The sequence below is a fragment of the Lynx canadensis genome, chromosome C1, assembly GCF_007474595.2.
Source record: "Lynx canadensis isolate LIC74 chromosome C1, mLynCan4.pri.v2, whole genome shotgun sequence".
Classification (NCBI taxonomy): Eukaryota; Metazoa; Chordata; class Mammalia; order Carnivora; family Felidae; genus Lynx; species Lynx canadensis.
In genome coordinates this window covers 170,948,972-170,955,851 of record NC_044310.1, presented here as the reverse complement: position 1 = coordinate 170,955,851, position 6,880 = coordinate 170,948,972, and the positions used below count along the sequence as shown (strand labels likewise).

General features: G+C 36.0%; 1 pseudogene; it reads left to right on the top strand.

Annotated features, from left to right (window-relative positions):
- The first annotated feature begins 1,044 nt into the window (after positions 1-1,044).
- LOC115522486 lies at positions 1,045-1,168 on the top strand (annotated as a pseudogene).
- Positions 1,169-6,880: the final 5,712 nt, after the last annotated feature.

Below are 6,880 nucleotides of genomic sequence, written 5' to 3'. Positions count from 1 at the left end.
ATGCCATGGCAGCAAGGTTGGATGAGGCAGAGTAGTGAATCAGTGACACAAAGGACAAACTTAGGGAGAATAATGAGGCAGAAAAAAGGAGGGAGGACTATGTCAAAGGAGCATAAAATAAAAAAATAGATAACTCAGTGACTCATTAAGAAAGGAGTAATGGGGCGCCTGGGTGGAGCAGTCGGTTAAGCGTCCGACTTCAGCCAGGTCACGATCTCGCAGGTCCGTGAGTTCGAGCCCCGCGTCGGGCTCTGGGCTGATGGCTCAGAGCCTGGAGCCTGTTTCTGATTCTGTGTCTCCCTCTCTCTCTGCCCCTCCCCGTTCCTGCTCTGTCTCTCTCTGTCCCAAAAAAATAAATAAACGTTGAAAAAAAAAATTAAAAAAAAAAAAAAAGAAAGGAGTAACATCAGAATCATAGAGGTCCCAGAAGATGAAGAGAGAGAAAAAAGGGGTAGAAAATTTATGTGAGCAAATGATAGCAGAAAACTTTCCTAACCTGGGGGAAGATACAGATATCAAATCCAGGAAGCACAGAGGACCCCATTAGATTAAAACAAAACCGACCATCAAATAGGGAATATCATTGTCAAATTCACAAAATACTCAGGCAAGGAAAACCTCATGAAATCAGCAAGGGAAAAAAAAGTCCATAACCTACAAGGGAAGACAGATCAGGTTTGCAGCAGACCTATTTGGCAGGCCAGAAAGGAGGGCAGAATATAGTCAATGTATTAAATCAGAAAAATACGCAGCCAAGAATTCTTTATCCGGCAAGGCTGTCATTTAAAATAGAAAGAGAGATAAAAAGTTTCCCAAACAAAAATTAAAGGAGTTCATGACCACTAAACCAGCCCTGCAAGAAATTTTAAGGGGGACTTTCTGAGGGGAGAAAAGATGCAGGAGAAAAAAAAAAAAGCAACAAAGCCTGAGAACACTACCAGAAACTCCAACTCTACAAGAAACATAATATAAATAAATTCTTATATTTCAGTACTCACTCTAAACATCAATGGTCTAAACACTCCAATCAAAAGACATAGGGTAAGCTTTGCGCAGTGGCAGTATCGTAGCCAATGAGGTTTATCCGAGGCGCGATTATTGCTATTGAAAAGACATAGGGTAACAGAATGGATAAGGAAACAAGATCCATCTATATCCTGTTTACAAGAGACCCACTTTAGACCTAAAGGCACCTTCAGATTGAAAATAAAGGGATTGATAACCATCTATAATTCTAATGATTGGCAAAAGAAAGCGGGAGTAGCCATACTTAAATCAGACAATCTAGATTTTAAAATGAAGACTGTAACAAGAGATGAAGGGCATTATATCATAACTAAGGAGTCTATCCACCAAGAAGACCTAACAGTTGTAAACATTTATGCTCCAAACATGAAACACCCAAATATACAAATCAATTAATCACAAACACAAAAAAACTCATTAATAAAATATAGTAGTAGGGGACTTTAACACCCCACTTATGGCAACAGACAGGTCCTCCAAACAGAAAACCAACAAGGAAACAATGGTTTTGAACAACACAGTGACCAGATGGACTTAACAGATATATTCAGAACATTTCATCATAAAGCAATGGAATACACATTCTTCTGGAGTGCACATGGAACATTCTCCAGAATAAATCACATACTGAAACACAAAGCATCCATCAAGTACAAAAAGATCAAGATTATACTGTGCATATTTTCAGACAATGCTATGAAACTCAAAATCAACCACAAGAAAAAATTTGGAAAGATAATAAATACTTGGAGATGAAAGAACATCCTACTAAAGAGTGAATGGGCTAACCAAGAAGAGGAAATTAAGAAATACAAGGAAGCCAATGAAAATGATAACACCACAGCCCAAAACCTCTGGGATGCAGGCAAGGTGGTCATACTCAATATATCAATATATCAATCCATATATCAATCCAGGTCTTCCTAAAGAAAGAAGAAAGGTCTCAGATACACAATCTAACCTTACGCCTTAACGAGGTGGAAAAAGAACAGCAAATAAACCCCCAAACAGCAGAAGACGGGACATAATAAAAATTAGAGCAATGCTATCAAAACCAAACCAAACCAAACAAACAAACAAAACACACAGGAGAACAGATCAACAAAACCAGGAGTTGATCCTTTGCAAGAATTAACAAAACTGATAAACCCCTAGCCATTTGATCAAAAAGGAAAAGATAAGGACCTAAATAAAATAAATAATGAAAGAGGAGGATCACAACTAACACTGGAGAAATACAAACAATAAGAAAATGTTATGAGCAATTATATGCTAATAAAATGGGCAATCTGGAAGAAATGGACAAATACCTAGAAACATATAAACTATCAAAACTGAAACAGGAAGAAATGGAAAATTTGAACAGACCCATAACCAGTAAAGAAATAGAATTAGTAATCAAAAATCTCCCAAAAAACAAGAGCCTCGGCCAGACGGCTTTACAGGGGAATTCTACCAAACATTTAAAGAAGAGTTAACACCTATTCTCTTGAAGCTGTTCCAAAAAATAGAAACAGAAGGAAAACTTCCAAACTCTGTCTATAAAGCCAGCATTATCTTAATTCCAAAACCAGACAAAGACCCCACTAAAAAGGAGAACTATAGAGCAATTTCTCTGATGAACATGGATGCAAAAATCCTGAACAAGATACTAGCCAACTGCATCCAACAATACATGAAAGGAATTACTCACCATGACTAAGTGGGATTTATACCTGGGATGCAGGGCTAGTTCAATATCCACAAAACTATCAATGTGATACATGACATCAATAACAGAAAGGACAAGAACCACATGATCCTCTCAATAGATGCAGAAAAAAGCATTTGACAAAATACAGCATCCTTTCTTGATAAAAACCCTCAAGAAAGCAGGATAAAAGGATCATACCTCAAGATCATACAAGCCATATATGAAAGACCCAATGCTAATACCATGCTCAATGGGTAAAAACTGAGAGCTTTCTCCATAAGGTCAGGAACATGACAAGGATGTCCACTCTCACCACTGTAATTCAACATAGTATTGGAAGTCTTAGCCTCAGTGATCAGACAACACAGCCTCAGCCTCAGGCATGAGGGAGTCAAACATTCACTCTCTGCAAATGACATGATACTCTATATGGAAAACCCAAAAGATTTCACAAAACAACTGCTAAAACTGATCCATGAATTCAGCAAAGTGACAGATATAAAATCAATTCACAGAAATCGGTTGCATTCCTATACACTAATAATGAAGCAACAGAAAGAGAAATCAAGGAATTGATACCATTTACAATTGCATCAAAAACCATAAAATACCTAGGAATAAACATAACCAAGAAGTGAAAAAAAATCTATATACTGAAAACTATAGAAACCTTATGAAAGAAATTGAAGACACAAAAAAATGGAAAAATATCCCATGCTCCTGGACTGGAAGAACAAACATTGTTAAAATGTCATTACCCAAAGCAATCTACATATTCAATGCAATTCCTATCAAGATAACACCAGCATTCTTCACAGAGCTAGAACCAACAATCCTAAAATTTGTACAGAACACGAAAAGACCCCAAATAGCCAAAGCAATCTTGAAAAGAAAACAGAAGGTGAGGCATCACACTCCTGAACTTCAAGACATATTACAAAGCTGTAATCATCAAGACAGTATGGTACTGGCACAAAAACAGACCCTCAGATCAATGGAACAGAATAGAGAACCCAGAAATGAACCCAGAAGTGTATGGCCACTAATCTTTCACAAAGCAGGAAAGAATATCCAATAGAATAAAGACCGTCTCCTCAGCAAATGGTGCTGGGAAAACTGGACAGTGACATGCAGAAAAATGAACCTAGACCACTCTTACACCTTACACAAAAATAAACTCAAAATGGACGAAAGACCTAAATGTACAACAGGAAGCCGTCAAAATCCTCGAGGAGAAAGCAGGCAAAACCTCTTTGATTTGGCTAGAGCAACTTCTTACTCAACACATCTCCACAGGCAAGGGAAACAAAAGCAAAAATGAACTATTGGGACCTCATCAAATAGAAACCTTCTGCACAGCGAAGGAAACAATCCGCAAAACTAAAAGGCAACTGACAGAATGGGAGAAGATATTTGCAAACGACGTATCAAGTAAAGAGTTAGTATCCAAAATCTATAAAGAACTGATCAAACTCAACACCCAAAAAAACAAATAATCCAGTGAAGAAATGGGCAAAAAGACATGAATAGACACTTCTCCAAAGAAGACATCCAGATGGCCAGCAGACACATGAAAAAATGCTCAACATCATTCATCATTAGGGAAATACAAATCAAAGCCACAATGAGATACCACCTCACACCTGTCAGAATGGCTAACATTAACAACTCAGGCAAGAACAGTTGGCAAAGATGTGGACAAAGTGGATCTCTTCTGCACTTTCTGCATTCTGTTGGTGGGAATGCAAACTAGTGCAGCCACTGTGGAAAACAGTATGGAGTTTCCTCAAAAAATTAAAAATAGAACTACCCTACGACCCAGCAATTGCACTACTAGGTATTTATCCAAGGGATAAAAGTATACTGTTTGAAGGGGCACATGCACCCCAATGTTTATAGTAGCCCTGTTGACAATAGCCAAAGTATGGAAAGAGCCCAAATGTCCATCGACGGATGAACATCATATATATGGCATATGTATACATACACACACACACACACACACACACACACACACATACATATACATACAATGGAGTATTACTCAGCAATCAAAAAGAATGAAATCTTGACATTTGCAACTATGTGGATGGAACTGGAGGGTATTATGCTAAGCGAAATTAGAGAAAGACAAATATCATATGACTTCACTCATATGAGGAATTTAAAATACAAAACATGAACATAGGGAAGGGAAGCAAAAATAATATAAATACAGGGAGTGGGACAAAGCATAAAAGACTCTTACATATAGAGAAAAGAGGGTTGCTGGAGGGGTTGAGGAGGGGGGATGGTGTAAATGGGTTAAGGAGCATTAAGGAATCTATTCCTGAAATCATTGTTGAACCATATGTTAACTAACTTGGATGTAAATTAAACAACAAATAAATTTTTAAAATATTATGAAAAAAATTATAAAGCTTAGATCTGTTCCCAGAACTTGGTAAATTCTATATATAGATGGGTGAGGAGCAAAAGAGACAGCGAGCATGCTCAAATGAAAGGCGGCAAGAAAAGAGTGAGAAGGGAAGAAGGGGAGGGAGAGAAACAGGAAAAGAAAAAGAGAGAGAAGGCAAGAGAGAAGAGGGAGGAGGACCAAGAGAAAGAGGGGAGAGGAAGAAAAAGACTTAGGAGGTCTAACATCAAATCCTGGTTTCTCACAGCAAATGCACATTTGAAATTAACCAGATCAACATGGACTTGAGACATTCCGTAGCAGTACTCTACATAAAAATGTTGTTAATAATAAGTTAATATTATAGAATAAAACCTAGTAATTTCTCAAAATATATTACTCAATTATATCAAAGTTCAATATATATTTAACCAAATGTGTTATATTAATAAGTAACTTATTTTCTATTGTTTTATTTTAATCTATAATTAAACACAATATACACATGTATATTCTTCTTGTAAAAAAGAAAAAATATTAAAGAAATTCTCTCTTATACCAACTTTTTTTTTTAATACTGCCCATCTCAAACACTCTCTTTACTGTTATGGTCAATAAGGGAAAAACAGTTTCATAGTAGTTATGATTTGGAATTGATTTGGGGTAGAAAAATTACTTTTTCCAACTTTTGTCATTCTAAAAAAAAAGAAATTTTTGGTCAGGTTTCTGGCCACTATTACACAAAAGTAATGTTATTTTTATTAGTGCTATGTACACATGGAGAAAATTCCCAGGAATGAAGGATAGCTAGATAGAATTTTTACAAACAAGGAGAAGAACAGCAATCTCACTCCTAGGTATTTACCAAAATGAATTGGAAACATTTATTTAAAAATCTATTCATGAATATTTCTAACAGTTCTACTCATACATGCCAAAAACTCAGAATAACCCAGATATCCTTGAACAGGAAAATGGATAAGCTGGCCCATCAATATAACAGAATACTGCACAGCAATAAAAATGAACAAACTAGATGATTCATGGGTGAGATGGATAAACCTTAAATTTCTAATTAAAAGAAGTCATACCCAAAATCATATATTTTATCATTCCACATATATCATATTTTGAAAAAGACCAAATTATAAAGAAAAAAGTAGATCAGTGGTTATCAGAAAGTTGGGGGGAGTCATTGAGTACAAAGGAGCAAAAAAAGAAATTTGGGGTCTATGGACTTACTCTGATTGATTCTATGGTGAATATATTACTACACATTTGTCCATAGAACAATACACCACAAAGAGTGACTTTTATTATGGGAAAATAATAAATGTTATGTGGTGACCCTAGATGCAATTCAAACTGTCATAAATGAATCTAATTATATTATAAATATGATACTTAATTGCACTAAAGTGGAAAAAGGAGGAAAGAACTGATATAAGTAAGTCCCAAAGAATATTTTGATAAATTTGCTCAATGACAATATATACCAACACTATAACTAGTAGGTTAATTGTTTCTCACTGGGTTGAACAGTTTCCCCCCAAAATTTGTGTCTACTTGGAACTTGCAAATGTGACCTTATTTGGAAATAGGGCTTTCACAGATGTAATCAAGCAAAGGTGAGATAGTACTGAATTAGAACAGACCCTAAATCCAATGATTCATGTCCTTGATGAGAAGGATAACATTTGGACAGAAACATACAAAAATACCATGTGAGGTGAAGGCAAAGATTGGAATGATGGATCTATAAGTCC